The 13632-nt window shown below is 52.5% G+C and overlaps 1 protein-coding gene across 9 annotated transcripts in view; it reads right to left on the bottom strand.

The window, feature by feature from the left end:
* GPSM1 (G protein signaling modulator 1) overlaps window positions 1–13632 on the bottom strand; it is a 64191-nt gene that overhangs the window by 46772 nt on the left and 3787 nt on the right. For 2 of the 9 annotated variants that reach the window (XM_058423091.1, XM_058423092.1), the window contains exon 2: window positions 6675–8819. The exons of 5 other annotated variants lie outside the window; for them this stretch is intronic. The gene's annotated coding sequence lies outside the window, so the exon portion shown is untranslated. Of the gene's footprint in view, window positions 1–3200; window positions 3217–6674; window positions 8820–13632 lie in introns of those variants that run through there. 2 more of the 9 variants (XM_058423093.1, XM_058423095.1) reach the window with 2 other exon arrangements.

Below are 13632 nucleotides of genomic sequence, written 5' to 3'. Positions count from 1 at the left end.
GAGAAATAACAGGAACAGCACAAGGTGCCACCGGCGCCATTATCAACGACTGCTGTCAAACACCATAATTAGGATATTATAATTAGGGGATGATAGAGGTCCCCAGAGTGGGAACACCTCACGCTCAGACCTCCCAACACCCTGCTCAGGGCTGCCTTGCTCACAGCAGCCTGTCGCTGCTGACAGCGAATCCATCAGGGCACACAGAAAATTATCGTGGCACCAGGCAGAGCCTGGGGTCAGCCGTCTGCTGCCTTAAACATTGCAAATATCACAGGGCAGGAGAACCTCTTCCTGCCTGCAAGGTGAAACTGCCTTCAAAGAAAAAGGAGAAAAGGGAAAAGTATTTATAGATATTTGATTCATGTTAGTGGGGGCGATTGCAAAACTCATTCCCAATCGCACCTCGTGTGGCTCAAAACTCCAAGCTTTTAGACAGAAGGTAAGGCAGAAAAAAACCCACCAAAACCACCAAGAGTAGTAAAAAACCCCTCCCTTAGTATTTCTACTGATAGGAGTTAGTGAAGCAACAGATTTTAGCGTCTTACTTGCAACCTGATTAGGCTTTGTACAAAAATAAATCTAATTTCAGAGCACTGGTGACGGGCAATTAAACATTTCTTCCGAACCAAAAAAGGATCAGATTTACCAGGTGCTCAGTGTAAATGCATATTCAATGGCTTAACAAACTAAATACGCATTTAAATGATTACTTTCTTTAAGGGTGTGCTGCCAGTCAATCAAGCTGGGAATTATTCCCCTTTAGCAATTTCCTTTCCCAGCCCTGCACTGCTGCTGTACCTGAGAGGGAGCTGATGGCTCTGAACCACCAGGGCCAGGTGGCTTCAGACCCTGGGGATGTGTCCCCTCTGCTGATGGGGAGTGGTCCCAATATTTTCCTTTGTTTCCCTACCTGAGGAAAGCTTCCAAATCCTCCTGAGTTTATTCACAGTGAATTTACATCCATTTAGCCCCAGGCCACTGCTCTTCTCTGCCTGGGGCACTCTCCCCAAAGGGTTTTGGGCAGCTTTCCCCGTTTTCTCTGCCCCAGGCAGGTCCAGCACACCCACACCTGCCTCTCCCTCCCTCCCTCCCAAATGAGCTCCAATCTTTAAGAAAATCCCATTACTCGCTCCTAAATCCAAGTGATTTCAACCTCCTGCCCTTAAACACCATCTCCTTGCCAGGGCACTGCACCAATCCATCACTCAGACCCTCTTATCCACACTGCCCCTCTCCATCCTCAACACACCCAGCAGCAGCCTGGCAGGAGAATAATGAAAATACGCAATTATCTCACTCCCGAACGCTCACCTGGTGGGACGTGGCCAGCACAGCCCCTCACTCCCCACCCAGTCACACCCTCCTGACAAGCAGCTTTGTGTCTCAAACACAAGGCTGGCACGGAGGGTGCCAAGCAAACCAAGATATCTGTGAAATCAGCCCAATTCGAAGCACTTTGGGAAGCTGGAAGCCAGCACACAGGAGCTGGTTCCCCTCCAGGCAAAGGGGAGAGCCCCTGGGACACCCTGACCCACACCTCACCTCATCAGGGAGGGGAAGGAAACAAAACCTCCTGTTGAGCTGGGAGAGGAAAGAGTCAGAGATGAAACCGTGAGCGCTGCACCCAGTCCTCCCCAATTCCTGAACTGGTTCCAAACATCTGGGCCAGACCCCTCCACATCTGGAGGGGAGGAGGCTCCCACTGCACACGCTTCCACTGGTAGGAACACTGCAGCGAGTCCTTCCAACGACCCCTGAGCTGAAAATAATAATATCCACACACACACACTGCTGCTGAGGAAGTGTTTGCTCAAGCTGCAGCTCCGGGGATTACCCAGAGCCAGCGATTTTCACCGCAGCCTTTTGCTAAGGGGCATGAAACAGAGGGAAAAAAAACTCCAGGGAGATCTGGGAGCTGCTGGGTCTGTGTGCTGGCTCCAGATTTCCTGTCCCCTCCACTGCCGCAGCATCAGTGCTCCACAGCAGTCATTTCAGCTAATTGCTATCTACCATTAGCTGCAGAGTACTTACAAGGGATTCAATTCCACTGCATATTTGCTAATAAATCCCAAATGACACCGAGGAAGACAGCTGTATTTAGCTGCCTTTACCCTCTTATTAGCAGCGCTGAACAAGACCCCATTTCAACGGGGAACGGCTCCAACAAGCTGCATCATCGTCAGAAATCCAAATTCAAGCTCCCCACTGCCTGCTGGAAAGCAAAAGTCAGCCAGCATTCCCTCTGCTTGCACAACCTCTGTGGCTTTGATCCGTGGGGATGGGAGAGAGAGGACAGATGGGAGTTATTTGCTGTTCTCAGAGCATTTCACAAAGCAGCTTACGATGCCGAGTCCGTAGGTGCAGAAACTTCAACCGAAGGACTCCGAAATATTTTGCAGAGGTGGAAGGCAGCAGTTACCCCGTGTTTCAAAAAGGCACCTGAGGCTCTGTGGGCAAATTACGCCTTGCTGTGAGCCTGCTGTAGAGGAGGGAAGGGAACTCAGGAGCCTTGGCTCTCTCAGATCCTCTGCTCACAAGGGCCAAGGGGAGCTGCTCCATGGAGAATGAGGTGCAGGGATGCTCACACAGCTCAGCACGATGCCAAACAAGCACTGAGGATGCCCAAAGAAAACCCCCCAAACTCCAGAAGCTGAAGATATCCTTGACCTGCAGAAACCTGATGCACGCCTGGAAGCTTTAGGCTCTCAGTAAATGATATGCTGGCAACAATTCTCTGGAATCCACGACCCAAATGCTGCCCACAAATCCAGCCGGACCCACAGGAAGAACAGGCAGCACAAGGAAAATTTTCTGTGTCAGCTGAGGAGTGAAATTTCTAGCAGGCAATGAGCACAGATTTAAGTCATTGTGCTCCAAAATTACTCAAGTATCAAAGGACTACCATGGATGTAATTAACTTCCAGCACTTGAAAAATGCTCAGGCGAGATTAAGGTGCAAATGTGAATTTCATCTCAGCCTGGTTAACAGTTCCACTTGATAGCCAGTTTCAAAGCACTTAAATTATAAGATGCAAATACTTTGCAGGGTCTGAGGCAGTGATGATTAAGGAGATATCAATTTGAAAATTAATTCATTAAAACATGTCCTGACTCCCAAATGGAAAAAAAAAATATTATGAATCCACCAAGTGTATGAACTGATCAAATTCTCTGAAGGAGAACTGTGCAGAACTCACTTTGAAGAAGAGCGAGGACTAAATGAGCCCGGAACACAATTCCTCTGCACAGCTCATCAGCAGGGCATAAACCCAACCACCAGCAGCCATCTGAGAAAAAGAGAAATAAATGCAGAGGCCAGGAGCACCAGCTTGCCAAACACAAGTGGAGTCACGATGCTGATGCCTGAGGATGCTCTTCCCTTCCAGAAGCACAAAACCCAGCAGTTTGTCTCCTTCCTGCAGCACCTGACCCCTGAAATGTGCCCTGCAGAGCGCCAGGCAAACCAGCACCTGCGACAGGATTACAGCAGGGCTCTCAGACATCTCTATTTGTCACAGATGAGGCTTGGAATGAACTCAGCGCAACGAGGGAAGCTTCCTGAGTTTTCCAGGAGTGTTTTGCTCTCTTGTACAACACCAGCACCTTTAATGAGGTTAATCCATCAGGCTGCCATTAAACAGCACTCTGGGGATGATTTCAGCAGCAGTGAAGTGCTATTTCCTCCAGCCACTTCCAACAGGCAGAGAGCAGCAGAGGACGTGCAGGCTGAGAGGCTTTTCATTACAAACTCACTCCGGCAATTGGGTCAACACACCTCTCACTAAAATATACGCTGTGATTTAAACAAACACGCTGCAGAATCCAGCAGGTTACAATCACCATATACATCAGAAAAAAAAACCACAACTAATTGTCTTATCAACAGCCACACAATGAAAACAATCAATTTGTTACCTATTTTATTTGTGCCATTCAGCTGCTGTTACCCACCAGTACAGAGGTGCTCACTCAGGTCAAACTTAATGCTGAAAATGGGCAAGTCCTGGTTTGGGGCTTTCTTTCCAAATTCAGAACAACCATAAAGGAGAGATGTGCAGACATCTCCTCTCTAAAACTGCCCCCAAACAGCAGGGGCTCAGCCAGGTCCCGTGGGAGCCGCCTGGATGCTGTCCTGGGATGGGAGAAGGCGCTGCCTGAGCCAGGGATGAGTCCTCAGGGATCCCAGCGGAACTCCAACACGGTGAGACAGCTTCCACTGAAAACATCACAGCCCGCCCCAGCTCCTGCCCCAGCTCCTGCCCCCCCCCAGCTGCCGGCAGGGTCGAGCTCAGCTCCACAAGTGCCACCAGCACAATCGCCCCAGTTGTTCTGGGCAGCTGCTCAGGCTGCCTGAGGTCTCCTTTCCTGCACAACCTTCTCGAGTGAAAGCAAGGCTTGTTTTCCCACAGGCCCCCGTCTATTCTCCATTCAAGCTGCCTGGAAACCCCTCCAGCTGCAGCCCCCACTTCTCCTTCCTCTCTCAGCCTGGCAGCCGCTCCTGCCTCGGAGCACGGGCTTGCAGCAGGAAAACAACTGCGTATGGAAAAGGCGCTGCCAAGCCCCAGAAACGCCAGGGACCGCGTTACAGCGAAGCCAAAGGAGCCCCCTCTGCCTGCCCCAGGCTCTTGCCCCATCCCAAACCTCCTGGAGGCTGCACACGCTGCCCACGTGTTGCCACCTTCCTGCCCACAGCCCCTCAACCCGCAGGCTGTGCCCAGGGCACGGCGACGGGATCGTCACCGTGATGCAGCAGAAGAGGAAACCACGACAAAGTTCACCCCACGGCTTTTTCCACTGACTCCACAGCAAGCTCCAGCCAATTTGGTTCTGTTCCCTTCCTGTCTCATCTGCTTCCGCCAGCCCCAAGCCAAGGGTTTCAGTCCAAGAGAGAGGGGAGCCTTTGGGATCCATCAGAGAACTCACACCCTGAGCCTGGGCCGTGCAGGCTCCGAGCCAGGGAGGTGCTGAGCGAGCCCAGCTCACCGAGAGAGCGCTCAGGACGCTCTGCAGCACCAGCACCTGAAAGGGTCCGGATGGGACCTGAGTGACAGAGCAGCACGAACCCGGCCCCGCGCCTCCGCAGGACTCGCTGAAGAGCAAACAGCAGGAACCAGCCAAATCCAGCGAACCCAAACACGCAGCAGCTCCTTTTTGCAAATGACCATCTGGTAAAGGCTGTGAGGAGGGTGAAACCAAGCCAGAGCACGCCAGGGAGAGCCTGTGGCAGTCCGTCCCTCCGTGACTACAGCCCCGAGTGCCCGGAGCAGAGGGATTCACAAAGGTGGCTCTCCCGGGTCGCACAGGGCACGTGGGCAGAGCCTCTGCCAGGGCTGAAGGACAGATCCTGCCAGCCACCAGGACACGGTGCTGCTGGCAAAGCTGCAGCACAGCAGATTGCACCAATTTCACATTGTTTTTCTGCAGCTGTCTCCTGCTCAGAGGGCTGTTTAAAGCATCGCTGCGCTCTCCCTGAAAACTCCAGGGGTGCCAAAAATCAGGCAGCAGCCCAGAGACACTCGTGGGTTTAAAAGGCCGACAGAACAAGAGCTCACACTGGGCACTGCCCTTCTCCCTGGCTGTCACACGGCCACAGGGCATCCCTCTGGATTTTGTGAAGATAATTCCACATCTGGCAGAAAAACAAGGGAAGAGGCTCCCCAGGAGCTCAAATATCAGCCAGGCGCCCACTGCAACCCTTGCCAGCATCTCTGAAACTGTTCCTCCAGCTCCTCAGTGCAAACCCAAACCCAGCAGAGCAGCACCACAAGGACTTCGGGGCGCTCCAGGGCACTGTGGAAAAAGTCTGTGCATCCCTCCAGAGGGAGGTGCGAGCCCCCAGAGGGGAGCGTGGAGGGATTCCACCAAGGTGAGAACTCCGCTCGGCTCCTCCACGGAGAGCAGCCCCGCTGTCTGGCACCGTGCTGGGTGTCTGCTGCCTCTGCAGGGAACCCTCCAGCATCCTGCAGGCTGCTTTCCCTGCTTCCACAGCACCGTGGGACTGAGCCCTCCACCGCATCTCCCAGGATTTTTAGCGCTTCTGTCCCGATTTGGCTCCACGGGGAGCACACCCACCCTGGAAACGCTTCTGTGGCAATCAAGCAAGCCCTGCTCCTCCCCACACACAGCATCACCTCGGTTCTGACTCTGTGGCATTAGTGCAGCTCCAGCACAGGTGTGAACAGCAGCAAATGTACATTTGAGAAGAGTTTGTCACGTAGATCACATCCACGTGAAATGGGCTGTGGCCCTGTTCTTCCACAAGGGGAATTGGTACGAATGTTTCTTGAAAAGTCTTCCCAAACACAGCAAGAGTTCTCCTCTCCACACGCCTGTTCTGGGTCTAATTTAGATCCTTCTTGCAACTTCACAGGTATTGCAGTGAGTTTGCAGACCACAGGCTGCTGCTCTGGAGCTCTGGGAGGATTCCCTGCTTCCCCTCGCACTGGTGAGAGAAGGGAGGATCCAACACGAGCCTTACACACATGCCCAAATCCAGGGAGCCCATTTATCCTGACAACTGAATTATGCATGCCTACAGAAAAAGAAAATCTCTGCTCCTGCACAGAGACATCATCATCATCCAGCAGTGAATAAAAACCACATGGCACAGCACCAGGCTGCACGGAAAATGCGCTTCAGGAGGAGGAGACAGCTGACAAGACAGCTCTTACCTTAACCCCTAAGGGTGGTGGGCTGGGGGAGCTGCTGCCACGCAGGAACAGCCCTCTTTCCACAGGGGTTTGGGGCGCTGGAGGAGCCAGCCTGTTCTAATCCAGGGCATTCCTGAGAGGCTGTATTTGTGCTGCACAAACAGCCTCCACCAACCCTTCAGGAGCAGCTCCATCCACCAACACACATGGCTTTAACTGGGGATGGGTGGTGGGTTTGTTTTTTTTATTTCCATTGCAGTCACATGTTGGGAGCTGTTACTTTTCTCTCCTCTGTGTGTATCTGGATGGCTGCATTCTCACTCTCCTGCCTGAGCCGTGCCAGCCCCAGGCAAGCAGCTCCCAGAGCGTCAGCCTCGACAAATGACTCAGTTCTGTCTGGAGCCGGGTGTGCAAAGCATCTCCTGCCTTCCCTTCCCTTCCCTCGCTGCTGCTCACACAGCTGCCCCGGGCAGGTGAGCTCTGCCCTCAGCACAAGGGCTTGGAGCTCCACAAAGCAGAGCTGGAGCCCCCAGAAACCCTGAGGGGGATTCCCGAGTCACACTGGGAGCAGCTCACCCAGGGTCACGCATTTCCACCACAGGAGAATCGCTTTGCTCAGTGCAGGGAACAAACACAACATTTTTCTCTGCTCGCTCCTCATCCTCCCATGCCAGACCCGCTGCCGGCCCCTCCTCTGCGAAGCGGTCACTCGCTGGCACAGCTGGTGACAACTCTTCTGCCAAAGGATGGTTCCATTGAAGATAACATCTTACAGAGTGAGATTTCCTTTCCCTCAGAACAGCAGCGGAAACCGTGCGTATTTTCAGTCATTTCATTATTAACTCCTCAGACACCTGAGTGCGGGCACGCCGCAGGAGCTCCCCGTGGAGCAGGAGCTCCTCAGAGCCTGTGGTACCTGCTGGAGCTCTCCCCTCCCAGCAGAGACCACAGAAGGGATGAACACACGGGAAAAAACAGCTTTCCTTTCTTCCCCAAACCACAGACTTCCATCAGCCAAGCAGTTCGTGCTCGTAGCTTCCTGGATTACTGCCCCGATGGAAGCGGTTCATACAAGAGCTGGCCAAGGGCTGCGGCCTTAAAATTCTGGGCACACGGCAGTGAACTCATATGTTTTATTATTTAGACCCATGCAGACACTCGGCTGAACTCGGAGGGCAGGAAATGCCTGGAGGTACACGTGGACTATCACAATTCCAGGACGTTCAGCTGCTTTGATGGGTCTAAGTCTCCACTCAAGCACCATGAGATGCCGGCCCGTGGGCTTCCCAAGCTGCAAATCACAAGGGCTCGTTTGTCAGGGGAAAAAGAGAAACACCCGTGGCTGAGGAAGCTCGGTATTTTCATCTGTCAGTCGCTGGTGGTTCGTATTCCTGCCTTCATGCTGCAGAAGGCTTGGCTGATAAACAAGCTGAATCCGATGGCCTCTGTGCTTCGCAGCAAGATCCAATCCCCAGAGCATTTCCTCCATTCAAATCTCTGCAGAGAGCTGCTAAAAAAAGGGGCTGGAGCTGCTGCAGCTCCAGCTGGGATATGGTGAGTGCACAAGGACAGGGCCCTCCTCAAAGCCCTGGCAGCTCCTGCCCATCCCAAATCCCGACTGCCACTACAAATCTGTGCTTTTCTCTCACCACACCCCAAAAGACAACCACCCCCAAGGCAGGGCAGCTCCACTCACTCACTCACACAACTTAACTCACAGGATTTTCTGACAGGGAACATTGCTCTGTGTCCCTTTTTTTTCCCCCCATTTTTAAATTAACTGCTCTCTTCTCAAAGCCCCTGAGACAGGGAACTCGTGGAGTCACAGGTGCCTGAGCACTCAGGGCTGTTCTCCTGCTTTCGTCAAGCCAGTCCCTGGCACTGGGCTCCTCACAGTGACCAGACCCAGGTTCTGCTCCTTCTCTTGTGGTTTGCAGGGTTCCATCACATTTGCAAGGCACACCTCGTAAACAGGCAGAGCCTGGTCGTTAATTCTGGGAACTTCCTCCTAAACAACTTTCTGCTCCCTGTCAGAAGAGCAGAGCCGCTGTAATTTCGTGTGACACCAGCGCTGCACTGCCCAGCAGGGCTCAGGGAAGGACGAAGCCAAGGTCTCCAATTCACAATTAGCACAATTATCCTCGCTCTGGCGTGGGTGAGGAAGTGCTGAAGGAAAGGAGTGGGAGTCAGGACATTCAGCTCCCAGTTTTACCCCCCCTAATCTCTTTCACCCCGAAGGCGATACAATTTCCCACCCTTGAAAACAGGAACGATATTTCCCAGAAAAGCTGCAATAAAATCCTGGTGTTTACCATGCACTCTGAAACCATCCTGGAACGGATGCAACCCTGCCAGGATCCACTCAGCACCATGAATAACAGTAATTAACAAACAGCCCCAGAGAGATGAGTATTAATCAGCACTTCCCAGCTCTCCTCAGGCACGAATGGATATTCCACAGATGGAGCGCACACAGAGCCACCTCAACTCCGCAGCGTGGATCACAGAAGAAACTTGTCCCACAGCGAACTAATTTGGGCTGAAGCTGCCCCAGAGCACAGGAAAACGCAGCAATTCACACCAAAATGCCCAGGGAGGTACCACCAGGTACAGGTGAACCCTCAAATGGCACCTGCTGTGACACCCCCAGAGCAAATCCAGCCCAGTGCTCTGCAAAACCACGGCAGCGCCACGAAAAGTCCTGGAAACAGAGCTGGGAACCCACTCGGTACAGCAAACCCTTCTGCCCTACCTGTAAATACACATCTGTGCAGCTCTGCTAATCGAGGCTTGGAGAAACTCCACCCCACACATGGACCAGTGTCCCAGCAGTGGAGCAGGGATTCCCTGGGGAGATCAGCACAACTGTTAATTATTTGTGCTGCCCCACGGCAAAGCTGAGCTTGTGCTGCAATCCTCTAAGAGAAGCCAGGGAGAGGCTGCGAATCAAGGAGTCTGTCCCAAATCCCACCACAGATCTGGATGTGGATGCTGGACCCGCATCCACAGCACCCAGGAAAGGGGTCCCTTGCTCAGGAGCTCAACTCTGCTCCCTGGCAGCCAGAAAGTGTGAGAGAAACAGAATCCCCAGGGCAGGGAAGGAGCCCTGTCACCCTCTGTGTGCTCAGAGGCAGCTGCAGACAGAACTGACAGCTCCCAGTCCTGCCCATGCATTTTTAAACGCAGCTTCCAAGACAAAACATCTGCTCCCAGGTGGAACATGAAACAGCTCTTACACTGAGCTGAGTTGTCAGTGTTTTTCCCCATTTAAGTGCTTTTTCTTGGTCTTTCTCTTGCATTCGCCCCTAACTCCCAGGGAGGAGCCCCAGAGGGTGTAAGAGCAAAGGATAACAGAAAAGCTTGAGGGGAGCCAAGACAATCCAATATTCCTCTTTTAAAAACCCCTCCAGGGGTGGCAGCTGCACGGAGCTACTGCTTCACAACAGAAGGTGAAGCTGCTTCAGCCAGATCCTGTCTAATCTCAGAAACACCTGTGGTTCCAGTGCCTGCCATCCTCGGGCAAAATCCTCTTGTGCTGAAAGCAAAGTGGGAAGAGATTTTTAAGCTATTTTCTCCTAGCCTGAAGGTGCTGAACACACAGCAGCGCTGCTTTCCAAATCATTACTTCAGGGGTTTGTTGCTGCTCCAGTCCAGGGCCTTGCAGAAGCTCTTCTTATCCCTTCCACTGAAATAAGGAACAGGTATCAACGAGGTGCTTCAGCAGATGCTTGTCCCCCCTTTTCCAGGCTTCAGTGGGACAGGGATCCCCCAGGCACCTCCAGCATCAGGCCATGACACGGTTTGGGTTTGGCTGCCCACTTTGAAGGGTCTCAGTCCCACATCTCAGATTCAGCTCTCAAAAGAGCCTCTCTGCCCCTCTCCTGCAGGGAACAGAGGTCGTGGCTATTGTCCTTAACCAGCCCTGTTAATTTTATCTCAGGAGAAGGGAGTTAAGTCACTTAAGTACAGGGCTGTGGTGCAAATTGCTCATTTAATATTGCCCTTGAAACTGCACTGTAATGATAATTTTTCACTTCCTTCCCTAGGCAGTTGCATAACATTGCTGGGCATTGTTTAGAGCGCTCCAAAGCTGAGGCAGCCGTGTCCCTTTCACCTTCTCCTCACCAGGCACTGGCAGGGATCTTGACTTTCTGGTTGTGGGGGGATTTTTGGCTTCTTTTTTTTTTTTCTTTCCTCCACTCTATCAGCTTATTACATTAAACAACAGATGGACGTGACTCTGAATGCAAATAGCCTTCCAACAAAATTATTCCTGCTTTTCTCAGCTTTCAGTGAGGGAAAAAAAGAAAAAAAATCCCATTTCTACCAGTTAAATCTAAGCCAATTAGAAAGTCAGATCTGTCAAATAACATTTAATTAAAAGTATCTTTAGGGAGGGAGCAGCTCGGTCAATGAAAAGCTTTCCCACTGACAATATAAATAGCCCAGGCCCAGAATTCAACAGCCTCACTTTGTGGTTGGGATGCTCAGACCAGGAGGAATTTGGGTTTCATGGCTTTGGTTGGCAAAGGATTTTATAGCAGAAGTGGAATTCTGGAAGCTGGGCTGGCTGATCAGCGGGGCACAGAGAGCAGGGCTGGGACACAGCACCAGATACACCTGAGAGCAACCTGGAGATAAAACTGCTCCTCGAGCAGAACAGCATCAAGGGTTTAAGGAAAACACATCCCCACTTTCAGAAACTCGCTGCTTGTGGCTTCTTGCAGCGTAAGACCTGACAGAGCTCAAACCTGTTCTTCAAGCAAGCCTGGACACCACCTCGAGTGCAAAAACATGAGACAGCAAGAAATCAACATACCACAACAAAAACACACTTTATGTTCTCCAGTAACAAGAAGTCTGATCTGCTGGAGAGGAGGGAAGAGAGCACAGAGGGGAAAACAGGGATGGGAAGAGCTGGGGAGATGAGGCTTGAGACAGAGCAGCATCTGCCCTGTGGAGAGCTCAAACTAAAGACAGCAGTGACAAAGTCGTGTCCGGGGGGTGTTTAGAACAGCACAGATGAAGGGAGCTCATGCAGGAAGTCCCTGGATCCAGGACACAGGCCAGGCTCACCCCAGACCCAGCTCAGGGCAGGTGGCAGCAGGAGGGTCCTGCAGGGAGCCCCGGTCCCACCCTGCCCTCGCTCCAGCTCCAAGCACAGAGAAGCAGAGGTGGCAATGCCACGCCTCAGGGCACACCTGGAGACCTCCTGCTTTAACAGAAACACACACACACTCCACAGGGTTGAATCCAGGCAGGATCTTCCATCCTGATAAACCTCCTTTAACAAACTGAGCCATTCCATCACTGCCAGCCCATAAAAAAATCCCTTCCCACCTGCCTCCCACAGATGCTCCCCCAAGCCTGAGGCCTGGATCAGTGAGGAGAGGAGTGGATTCTCCAAACTTTTACCAGCATTCCCAATTTTAAGCCTTTCCGCTTCTGGCTGTGACTTTGCTCATCCTCAGGGCACCACCAAGGCAAGGCTTTCCCCTGTGGTTTATGTAATATATCAGGAAAAAATCCAGTGTCTGTGACATTCATCACTGAGCTGGAGGAGGGGAATGCCAAGGGAGCTGTGCAGCCTGTTCCTGTTCCCAATCACCAGAGTGGTCATGGTCCAGCTGCATTTGGCTCAAGAGAGGAAGAGCCAAAAAGGATTTAAGGAAAAAAAAAAAAAAATTACTCTTCTGTAACAAATCAATTTCTCAGCTTTCATAACACGCTTTCATCCTCTGGTGTAAAAGGCGCTGCTTCCCCTACCTTTGAAAATAAGGGGCAGCAGATCCCTAATTGGCCTCATCCTCCAGGAAAACAGAAATTCATCAGGCACAGGGTTTTCCTGTGGCATAAGCAGCTCGTGCTGCGCTATCAGCCAGAGCTCTGACAGGACCTGAACAGGACCCACCACTCCTAGAGCGAACAAAACTGCTGCACCCGGCCACCAAACACAAATCTCCTGCTTACAGGAACTCTTTTCAGGGTTGCTCCTCTCCTGCTGGCCATGAGCTCCTGGGGACACTTCACCCAGGAGAGAAGCATCCAGTGACCAATGCAACGGGCAGCCAGAGGCCCCTCAGTGGCTGGGCATGGAGCTCTGGGGGGCACAGCTCCCTCCCCACAGCCAACACTCCAGCTGGGAAGGGTCCCAGCTGCTCCCACACCCAGCTCTGGTGTGATTGTTATCATTTATCTCACAGGAACCTGGCTTTGAGGGGTGTCCTCAGGCCACAGCCCAGTCACAAACCGATCTGACTCCAGCTGACTCAGAGGCAAACTTCGAATAACCACAAACGCGTGGCCAAGGCACAGCGTTCTCCTTCTCGTCTGCTTGGCACAAACATCCCGCCCAAAGCTCAGGATCTGGGGGTAAAGCATCCCGAGGGGCTGCCCTCACCCCAGGAGAGGCACAACCAGCAGAACCTGAATCAGTGAAGGGCAAGTCAGCACAGGGCGAAGGCAGAGCATCACCTCCGCTGCATTCCCACGAGCACAGAGCCCGATTAACGCCGCGAGGACAAGAAGTGTTCGTACGGCAGCAGCACCTCCGGGGTGGAGGCAGAGCAGGAGCGCTCTGCGCCAGGCACAGAACCCTGAACCGCGGAGACCCGAGCTTCTCTCCCCACATCCCACCAGGTGGAACACAGAAGGATCAAAAAGGATCAAATCCCCGCCCAAAATCCCGGGGAAACCTGCGAAGCACCGAGTCCCAGGCCTGCCCAGAGAGATCCCTCTCCCTGCTGAGGTGGATGCTCAATGTCCTGCTTGGCTCCACCTTGGGATGGCCACACGAGTCACCAGTGCTGAAAGCACAAGGGAGAAATTCAAAACGTGCCAAGACAGATGTCAACGAAGCCAACGCTGCCTGCTAAGCTATCGTGTAATTTTTGCTCAGGCCAGCTATTATGCAGCACAGCTGTTTTAGAAAGGTTTGTCCTGTTTTACACATGCTTCTGCCTGGTGGAGACTGCCAGCA

Source organism: Hirundo rustica, chromosome 20, assembly GCF_015227805.2.
Source record: "Hirundo rustica isolate bHirRus1 chromosome 20, bHirRus1.pri.v3, whole genome shotgun sequence".
Taxonomy (NCBI): domain Eukaryota; kingdom Metazoa; phylum Chordata; class Aves; order Passeriformes; family Hirundinidae; genus Hirundo; species Hirundo rustica.
The sequence above is the reverse complement of the archived record's forward strand: the minus strand, read 5'-3'. Positions and strand labels throughout refer to the sequence as shown.